This window comes from Rhagoletis pomonella, unplaced genomic scaffold, assembly GCF_013731165.1.
Source record: "Rhagoletis pomonella isolate Grant_MI unplaced genomic scaffold, Rhpom_1.0 Rhpom_scaffold_03218, whole genome shotgun sequence".
Lineage (NCBI taxonomy): Eukaryota > Metazoa > Arthropoda > Insecta > Diptera > Tephritidae > Rhagoletis > Rhagoletis pomonella.
The window spans coordinates 1,293-12,564 of NW_023461771.1; the positions used below are offsets into that span (position 1 = coordinate 1,293).

The 11,272-nt window shown below is 35.5% G+C and overlaps 1 pseudogene; it reads left to right on the top strand.

Annotated features, from left to right (window-relative positions):
• Positions 1–218: 218 nt before the first annotated feature.
• LOC118754032 lies at positions 219–2,775 on the top strand (annotated as a pseudogene).
• The last annotated feature ends 8,497 nt before the right edge of the window (positions 2,776–11,272 follow it).

Sequence of the window (11,272 nt, forward strand, 5' to 3'; positions counted from 1 at the left end):
CCTCGGCAGGCAATGGCAAACCTCCGAGTGTACTTCTGCCATGAAAAAACAGCTTCTCATAAACATACAATGGCCGTTCGGAGTCGGCGTAAAACTGTAGATCCCTTCGATATGTGTGACAACATCAAGGCGCACGCCACAAGTCGGAGGAGAGGCTCGGCCAAACACTAACATATGTGTAAGCGCCAATCTACTATCATTATTATTATTAATCGTGACCATGGCTATTTCCAACAAATCATAAGGATATTGGAACTTTATATTTTATTTTTGAGGCTTGAGGAACTTCGCTTAGAATTTTAATTCTAGCTGAATTAGGACACCCAGGAGCTTTAATTGGTGATGAACAATTTTATAATGTAATTGTAAGAGCTCATGCTTTTGTTATAATTTTCTTTATAGTAATACCTATTATAATTGGTGGATTTGGAAATTGCTTAGGGCCATTAATATTAGGAGCGCCAGACATAGCATTTCCTCGAATAAATAATATAATTTTCTGATTATTACCTCCTTCCCTTACATTATTACTAGTTAGTAGTATAGTAGAAAATGGAGCTGGAACAGGTTGAACAGTCTACCCTCCTCTCTCATCTGTTATAGCTCATGGAGGAGCCTCTGTGGATTTAGCTATTTTTTCTTTACATTTAGCAGGAATTTCTTCTATTTTAGGGGCAGTTAATTTTATCACGACAATTATTAATATACGATCAACTGGAATTACATTTGATCGAATACCTTTATTTGTATGAGCAGTTGTATTAACTGCATTATTATTATTATTATCTTTACCAGTATTAGCAGGAGCTATTACAATACTTTTAACAGATCGAAATTTAAATACATCGTTCTTTGACCCAGCTGGTGGGGGAGATCCAATTTTATATCAACACTTATTTTGATTATTTTGCCATCCAGAAGTTTATATTTTAATTTTACCCGGATTTGGAATAATTTCTCATATTATTAGTCAAGAATCAGGAAAAAAGGAAACCTTCGGTTCATTAGGAATAATTTATGGAATAATAGCAATTGGACTTCTTGGTTTTATTGTATGAGCACATCATATATTTGCAGTAGGAATAGATGTTGATACACGAGCTTATTTTACTTTTGCTGTACAAACAGGTATTAAAATTTTTAGTTGATCAGCTACACTACATGGAACTCAATTAAACTATTCTCCAGCTATATTATGAACCTTAGGGTTTGTTTTTCTATTTACAGTAGGAGGTTTAACAGGAGTTGTTTTAGCTAATTCATCAGTTGGTATTATTCTTCATGATACTTATTATGTAGTTGCACATTTTCGTTATGTATTATCAATAGGAGCTGTATTTGCTATTATAGCATAATTTGTTCATTGATACCCTTTATTTACAGGATTAATTTTAAATACAAAATGATTAAAAAGTCAATTTTTAATTACATTTATTGGTGTAAATTTAACCTTTTTCCCCCAACATTTCTTAGGATTAGCGGGTATACCTCGACGATATTCAGATTATCCAGATGTTTATACTAAATGAAATGTAGTTTAAACTGTTGGATCTTCTATTTCATTACTAGCAATTTTATTATTCTTATTTATTATTTGAGAAAGTTTAATTTCACAACGACAAGAATAAATCCAATACAATTAAACTCTTCAGTTGAATGATTACAAAATACACCTCCAGCAGAACATAGATATTCTGAATTGCCTATTTTAACAAATTTCTAATATGGCAGATTAGTGCAATGGATTTAAGCTTCATACATAAAGTATTTTACTTTTATTAGAATATTTATAAATAAATGACAACATGAGCTGCCCTTGGCCTTCAAGATAGTGCCTACCCTCTTATAGAACAACTTACATTTTTTCATGATCATACACTTATAATCTTAGTAATAATTACTACCTTAGTTGGTTATTTAATATTTATATTATTTTTTAATAATTATACAAACCGAAATTTATTACATGGCCAAACTATTGAAATAATTTGAACAATTCTGTCAGCTATGGTACTTTTATTTATTACATTTCCTTCTTTACGATTATTATATTTATTAGATGAAATTAATGAACCTTCAGTAACTTTAAAAACTATTGGACATCAATGATATTGAAGTTACTAATATTCAGATTTTATAAATGTAGAATTTGATTCTTATATAATTCCAACAAATGAATTAACTGCAGATGGATTACGATTATTAGACGTAGATAACGGAGTAATATAAATTCTCAAATTCGAATCTTAGTAACTGCAGCAGATGTAATTCACTCTTGAACAGTTCCCTCTTTAAGTGTAAAAGTTGATGGAACTCCTGGTCGTTTAAGTCAAACTAATTTTTTAATAAATCGACCAGGTTTATTTTATGGACAATGTTCTGAAATTTGTGGTGCTAATCACAGTTTTATACCAATTGTAATTTAAAGTATTTCTATTAATCACTTTATTAAATGAATTACAGATAGAGTAAATTTAACACTAGATGACTGAAAGCAAGTATTGGTCTCTTAAACCACTTAATAGTAAACTAGCACTTACTTCTAATGAAAAACTTAGGTAAAAGTATAACATTAGTATGTCAAACTAAATTTATAAAAATATTGAATATTTATTAATTCCACAAATAGCCCCTATTGGTACTTTTATTTTATTCAGAATAATAAATTACTATTCAATAATTCCTAAATCTCATAAATCTCAGATTTCACAAAAATCAACTAAAGCATTAAATTGAAAATGATAACTAATTTATTTTCAGTATTTGACCCTTCATCAAGAATTTTTAATTTATCAATAAACTGAATAAGAACATTTTTAGGATTATTAATAATTCCATCAGTATATTGACTTATACTTATCATGTATTCTGAAATTCAATTTTATTAACAATACATAAAGAATTCAAAACATTACTAAGACTATCAGGTCATTCAGGATCAACTTTTATTTTTCCATCATTTTTTCATTAATTTATTTAATAATTTTATAGGATCATTTCCTTATATTTTACAAGAACAAGTCATTTAACATTAACCTTAACTTTAGCATTACCTTTATGATTATGGTTTATAATGTATAGATGAATTAATAATACTCAACATATGTTTGCTCATTTAGTCCCACAAGGAACTCCTGGAATTTTAATAGTTTGTATTGAAACAATTAGTAATGTAATTCGTCCAGGAACTTTAACAGTTCGATTAGCAGCTGATATAATTGCAGGTCACGTATTAATAACATTACTAAGAAATACAGGCCCTTCACTTTCGCATATAATTATATCTTTACTTTTAATTGGTCAAATTGCTTTATTAATTCTTGAATAAGCAGTTGCAATTATTCAATCTTATGTACATATTTGCCGTATTAAGAACATTATACTCTAGAGAAGTTAATTAATGTCAACACACGCTAATCGCCTCTTTCACTTAGTAGATTATAGCCTATGACCTTTAACAGGAGCTACTGGTGCTATAACTTCAGTTTCAGGTTTAGTAAAATGATTCCATCAATATGACATTTCATTATTTGTATAAGGAAATATTATTCCTATCTTAACTGTTTATCAATGATGACGAGATGTATCACGTGAAGGTACATTTCAAGGACTACATACTATCTCTGTTACTTTAGGTCTTGTTACTTTAGCTTCGGGTAATTTTATTTATGTTATCTGAAGTATTATTTTTTGTATCTTTTTTTGAGCTTTTTTCATAGAAGATTATCACTTGCTATTGAACTAGGAGCATCATGACCGCCTATAGGAACTAAACTATTTAAACCATTTCAAATTCCTTTACTAAATACAGCAATTCTTTTAGCTTCAGGAGTAACTGTTACATGAGCACATCACAGTTTAATGGTAGGAAATCATTCACAAGCTACACAAGGGTTGTTTTTTACAGTACTATTAGGTATCTACTTTACTATTTTACAAACGTATGAATATATTTATGGATCTACTTTTTTTATAGCGACAGGCTTCCACGGAATTTATGTATTAATTGGAACTACCTTTTTATTAGTATGTTTAATTCGACATTTAAATAATCATTTCTCAAAAACTCATCATTTTGCATTTGAAGCAGCTGCATGATACTGGCATTTTGTTGATATTGTTTGATTATTCCTTTATATATTAATTTATTGATGAGGAGGTTAATTAATTAATTATTAATATAGTACATAAGTATATTTGACTCCCAGTCATAAGGTCTACTAATCTAGTAGTATACATAATGTTTCCAATTGCTATTATAACTTCAATTTTAATTATTATTACTAGAGAAGTTATAATATTAGCATCAATTCTACCAAAAAAACATTAACGGATCGAGAAAAATTTTCACTAGGGCGGGTCGAAAATCTATTTTTTCTCAAATCCCTTGGTAATAGTGAAAATATATTATATGATGAAGTCAAAAACAAGCCTGCAAAGTATTAGTATTTTATTTTAATGGTAAGAGCCCGTCCATCGACCGCCAAGTGATCCACATCTCACTAGCCGAATAAGACCAATTCTTGTTCAAAATTCTGGGTTCAGCAAAAAGGTTTGGTGCATATTATTAGATAATGAATCCGTTAACCCAAAAGATAAAGTCAAATATCATTTCTCGCAGCCCTTTAGTTTATCGTTAATCTCAAGGTTATCTGTTTTCAACAAAATTTAATTGTTCTCTTGATAATTGCACCGGCGTATAGTCAAAAGATGTAAAGAACAGCATTAATATTACTGGCGTGCATTTATGTCGCTGTTTCCAAATATTCTAATCTTTTTTTAATATTAGCTATAGTTTGCGAATTTTTGCAAATTTTGGAACAATTTCGGTAGCTCTAATAGAAAAGCCATTATTTTCCATCATCGTGGAACAACATTTTTTATGCAAATGAGTATGGAAACACTGAACATACACAACTTCTAGAAACACTGATTAGTTTATTTATGTTTATGCATACAATATAAAAATTGCAAATATGTATAAGAAAATGACAAAAAATTTTGTTCAAAAATTTTTTTTATTTTAAAATAATTTGTTTATAATCTGAACGATTTTCGTCATATTATTATCCTAAATCAGTAAAAGTAAGTCTTGCCTTCAATTTGGTATTTATTACGTACCGATCGAGTTACATTTACTAACGTTATATCGAAAAACTTAAGTGGATCTCCAGTGTTTTCTAAAAAAATTACTCTTCAATTTTATACATAAATAACTTTTAAATGAAAGAACCAGATTACAGAAAAGTGTGCCAGGGAGTGACTTTTTTCGTTCAAGCTGAATGCAAAGCAATATCGTCCAATTGGAGGGTCCTCAAAAGGATTTCCCAGGATATGTTAAAGACTAATACATTTATTTTTTAAGTAAAATATTTATGTTATTTATTTTATCTTAACACTTAATGCACGTCCCCTACTTTCGTATAACGGCAAATTTTGAAACCGCGAAAAATGTGCTTCATCGGTGACTAATGAAACCATTCCGCACCATTTTTCAATACTGCATAAATGGACTCACCCTAATTGTATTATGTTAAAGTGTGCACATACTTATATGCTGGAAACTGCTATTAACTTATCAAACGATTCCTAATCTTTGACAATACATGTTTGACTTCATTCACCACGATCTTGAAAACTGACCAAATCGGCGTGACCAAGTTTTAATATTATATAAACATACGAAGTCATTAAAACGTATGAAATACATCTCGTCTCACTTTTTTGTATTTTTCACTTCAGCAGAAGTAGTTAAGAATTGAAAATTCATAAAGGAAAATTATAGCTTTTGTAAGTTTTATCTAATATCTTAAAAACTAGTAGACTTATTGAAAAATGGTAAATGAACGCGAGTTACTAAATTTAGTAACAACAGTTTATAACAATTAACGCATTCCATAGATATTACAAGCCAAAGTCTAATTTTCAAAATTAATACATTTTGATTCAATTTCGTGGGCTAAAGATAAGTTCCGTGCGCAGAAGTGGAAAACTTTTGACTGCCGTTCTCCTGGGAGTGGCCAGAAGCGATTCTTGTGCGTACGGTTCAAATCGCAGCTCACAACGTCCGGATATTTATATCCACGTATCCTCTGGGTAGCAACCAAACACCCGTTTGGGAGCGAGCTAAAGTGAGAAGGCGTAAAACTTCGCGTGCGCTGGGTTTGGGTCCCGCCACGTTAAAACCCCGCCCAATGAAAAGAAAAAAACAGCCTCGGATGAGACCCCCTTTTTCTGATGACGACCACGGCAAACGTATAAAGGACTATGATTTAGAGGTATGCACCTGGAATATCCGGACCCTTAATGGGGAAGGTGCCTCTGCCCGGCTGGTTGATGTCCTCGGGAAGACAAAGGCTGACATCACCGCCATCCAAGAAATGCGATGGACGGGGCAAGGTAAAGTGAGCGTGAAGCCTTGCGACGTCTACTACAGTTGCCACGTAAAGGAGCGCAAATTCGGTGTTGGATTCGTGGTAGGAGAGAGACTCCGTCGCCGAGTACTGGCGTTCACCCCGGTGGACGAACGTCTAGTCACAATCCGCATCGAAGCTAGATTCTTCAACATCTCGCTCATCTGCGCCCATGCCCCGACGGAAGAGAAGGATGAGGCGTCCAAGGATCTCTCCTATGAGCGCTTGGAACGTACATATGAGCGCTGCCCCCGACACGATGTCAAAATCGTGCTGGGCGATTTTAATGCCAAGGTGGGCAAGGAAGGGATCTTTGGCGCCACTGTCGGAAAATTCAGCCTCCACGACGAAACGTCCGATAACGGACTGGGGCTGATCGACTTCGCCGGGGCCCGAAATATGGTAATATGTAGTACTAGGTTCCAGCATAAGAACATCCACCAAGCTACATGGCTGTCTCCAGATCGAAAAACGAGAAACCAAATCGATCATGTTGTGATAGACGGAAGGCATGCTACAAGCGTTTTGGACGTACGTACACTCCGAGGGCCAAACATCGACTCGGACCACTATCTTGTTGTAGCCAAGATACGCACCCGCCTCTGTGCAGCAAAAAATGTGCGCCCAACAATGCAAGGAAAGCTTAACGTCGAAAAGCTGCAATCACAACAGACTGCCAATTTATTCGCCACTCGACTCACACACCTGCTCTCTGAGAGCACTCTTCAACAATCCAACGTACGCGAGCAGTGGAACCACATTTCCCGATCATTAAGTACCGCCGCCGAAGAAGTAGTTGGATTTCAGCGAGCCCGAAAGAACAACTGGTACGATGAGGAATGTCAAGAAGCCGCAGAGAAAAAAAGATGCCGCCTACAGGGCCACGCTGCGATCGGGCGCAACGCGAGCCATGTGGGACCGTTATAGGGAACTGAAGAAGGAAGCGAGACGTATTTGCCGCAATAAGAAGAGAGAGGCCGAAATACGTGAGTGCGAAGAGCTTGAGATGCTGGCCGACAGGAAGAACGCCCGAAAATTCTACCAGAGGGTTAGGCGACTTACGGAAGGTTTCAAGACCGGGGCGAACTCCTGTAAGAACAACAATGGCGACCTAGTGACCGATGTCCAGAATATACTTAAATTATGGAGGGAACACTTTTATAACCTACTGAATGGTAGCAGCGCTGAAAGTAGTGAGGAAGACGAACCCGAGTCCCCAGTCGATGATGATGGAGTAGCTGTCCCACCGCCTGACTATGACGAGGTACGTATAGCGATTACGCGGCTGAAAAACAACAAAGCTGCTGGAGCTGACGGCCTGCCAGCCGAGCTATTCAAGTACGGCGGCGAGGAGCTGATGAGGTGCATGCATCAGCTCGTATGCAGAAATGGTCAGATGAACGCATGCCCGACGACTGGAATTTAAGTGTGCTCTGCCCAATCCACAAGAAAGGCGACCCCGCCATACGCGCCAACTACCGCGGAATTAGCCTTCTAAGCATAGGTTACAAGGTCTTATCGAGCGTATTGTGCGAAAGACTGAAGCCCACCGTCAACGAGCTGATTGGACCTTATCAGTGTGGCTTTAGGCCTGGAAAATCCACCATAGATCAGGTATTCACAATACACCAAATCTTGGAAAAGACCCGCGAGAATAGAAATCGACACACACCATCTATTTGTCGATTTCAAAGCCGCTTTCGACAGCACGAAGAGAAGTTGCCTTTATGCCGCGATGTCTGAATTTGGTATCCCCGCGAAACTAATACGGCTGTGTAAAATGACGTTGAGCAATACCACCAGCTCCGTCAGAATAGGGAAGGACCTCTCCGAGCCGTTTGATACCAAACGAGGTTTCAGACAAGGGGACTCCCTTTCGTGTGATTTCTTTAACCTTATGTTGGAGAAGATAATAAGAGCCGCAGAACTGAACCGCTCAGGCACAATACTTTATAAGAGCGTACAATTGCTGGCGTATGCCGACGACATCGATATTATCGGTAAAAACAAGGGCTACGTCTGTTCTGCCTTCTCGGGATTGGATAGAGAAGCAAAGCGAATGGGTCTGGTGGTGAACGAGGACAAAACGAAGTATCTCCTGTCATCACACAAACAGTCAGAGCATACGCGTCTTGGCACCCACGTCACTGTTGACAGTTACAAGTTTGAAAAAGTAGACGACTTCGTTTATTTGGGAACCAGCATTAACACCAATAATAATGTCAGCCTTGAAATCCAACGGAGAATCACTCTTGCCAACAAGTGCTACTTTGGGCTGAGTAGGCAATTGAGAAGTAAAGTCCTCTCTCGTCGTACAAAGATCACACTCTATAAGTCACTCATCATGCCTGTGCTGGTGTATGGCGCGGAGGCATGGACAATGAAAACATCTGATGAGGCGGCTCTTGGAGTTTTCGAGAGAAAGATTCTGCGAAAGATTTACGGACCTTTACGCGTTGGTGACGGCGAATATCGCAGACGATTTAACGATGAGCTGTATGAGCTTTACAACGATATAGACATAGTGCAGCGAATTAAAATTCAGCGGCTCCGCTGGCTTGGCCATGTCGTTCGGATGGACAGAAACGCTCCTCCTCTGAAAATATTCAACGCGGGCCGCGATGCTGGTAACAGAGGAAGAGGAAGGCCTCCTCTGCGTTGGAAAGACCAGGTGGAGAAGGACTTGGCTTCACTTGGCATTTTTAATTGGCGTCAGTTAGCACAGAAGAGAAATGACTGGCGTGCTGTTTTGGACTCGGCCAAAATCGCTTAGGCGGTTACAGCGCCAATTAAGAAGAAGAAGAAAGATAAGTTTTAAATTAATCTTTCGTGGCCAATAAGAATTGGCTTAGACGTAAGACATCATAATATTACTATTACAATACGGTCAGTCGACTTTTATTTTCCCCCATACAAAATCGACTCAGCCTAATGTTCACCTTTTGAATGTGGATTTGATCCAAAATCTTAATCACGTCTTCATTTTTCTTTACGATTTTTTTTAATCACAATTATTTTTTTAATTTTTGATGTAGAAATTGCTTTAATTTTACCAATAATTTTAATTATCAAAATTTCAAATATATTTATATGAACAACCACTTCAATTATTTTAATTATTGGTTTATATCATAAATTAAATCCAGGAATAATAAATTGATCAAATTAGGGTTGTAGTTAACTATAACATTTGAACTGCATTCAAAAAGTATTGAAGTTTCAATATACCTTTATTAATTGAATATGAAGCGATTTATTGCAATTAGTTTCGACCTAATTTTAGGTAATTTAATACCCTTATTTTAAATTAATATTAATCTTAATTGAAGCCAAAAAAGAGGCTTATCACTGTTAATGATAGAATTGAGATTTATACTCCAATTAAGGAAGTATGATGTTCAAGAAAAAGCTGCTAACTTTTATCTTTTAATGGTTAAATTCCATTTATACTTCTATTTATATAGTTTAATAAAAACATTACATTTTCATTGTAAAATTAAAATATTTGATTTTTATAAATTACAAAGATTAATTCACTACATTCAAGAATTATATAATTACCCTAACATCTTCAATACTATACTCTAAATTTAATCTACTTGAATAAAATAATAAAAAAATCTAAATACAAAAGTAATTCATAAAACAAATAATAAAAGATAAATTTTTAAATTATTATTATGAAGAAAAAAATTTCAATTAGAAAATTAAATTAATCTATTATATAAATTTTGACCACCTAAAAATTCTGATCAACCTTGGCCAAATGATTTATAAACTACTCTTAATGGAAAATTAATAATTCCGTAAGTAGAAATATAAGGTATAAATCATATAGAACCAAAAAAATAACTAATTAAATAATTATTAAATGATTTATTTAAATGGAATAAAGAAACATAAGAAATTATATAACCTATAAATCCTCCAATAATACAAACAAATAAAGTTAATAATTTTATATATATAATTTTATATATATAGGTAAGAATTCTCCCCCAATAATTCTTATAATTAATAAACCTCTTATTCCACGAAGCATAATTCAACCCTCATCTCTTTAAAGAACCACAATTTAATTCTCCTGTTATTGAATAATAAATTAATCGAAAGGAATAACAAACTGGTAGTCCAGTACCAAAGCGATGCCGACAACTGGAAGCAATCCACACAAAACACCTACATATTGGTGGACGGAAAACATAGCTCAACTAAGACGAACGTGCCTCCACCTGAGGCGTACTTACACCAGGGCCAGGCGTAGAAACGCTGCAATCGAAGAGGCACAACTATACTGTCGCCGCTCCGTTTTGAAAATGTATAAAAATACGCACACAACTCTTACCCGCTTAGGTGGTGTAGATCCGCGTGCCATATTCTGCACGGGTGCTCCGCTGGCCGCTGCTATGCCGGTACCGTCCAGATGGGTTGTAGGAAAGAATTTGCTAGAGTGCTTCGCAAATTTATTTTTATTAGCCCCAAAGGCTCCTCGTTGGCGATAAATTATTCATTATTAAATTGGCTTTAGTTAATTACACCCGCTGTAACTACTTGGCGCTTGAAATGAAATACAATGGTTTACTTTAAAAAATTAATTTACTTTATTCTTCGTCCGAGTTAGTGAATGGAGAGCAATGGGGTATAGTCATTGCGCTGGGTATGCAGTTACAGTTGCATGGCTATACTCAATCCCGACTCTTGCGTCCTCGTTCGCGCACTCTGGGCAACGTGAGCAACCCATGTGCGAGATGCGGTAACCAATCCGAGTGGAGCCTTGGGTCACGGCAGAAAGAGAGGGAGCTTCGTTGGGGCCACTCTGACTTATTCGGTTTAAGGGCTCACTGAAGTCTGTAGCGTCT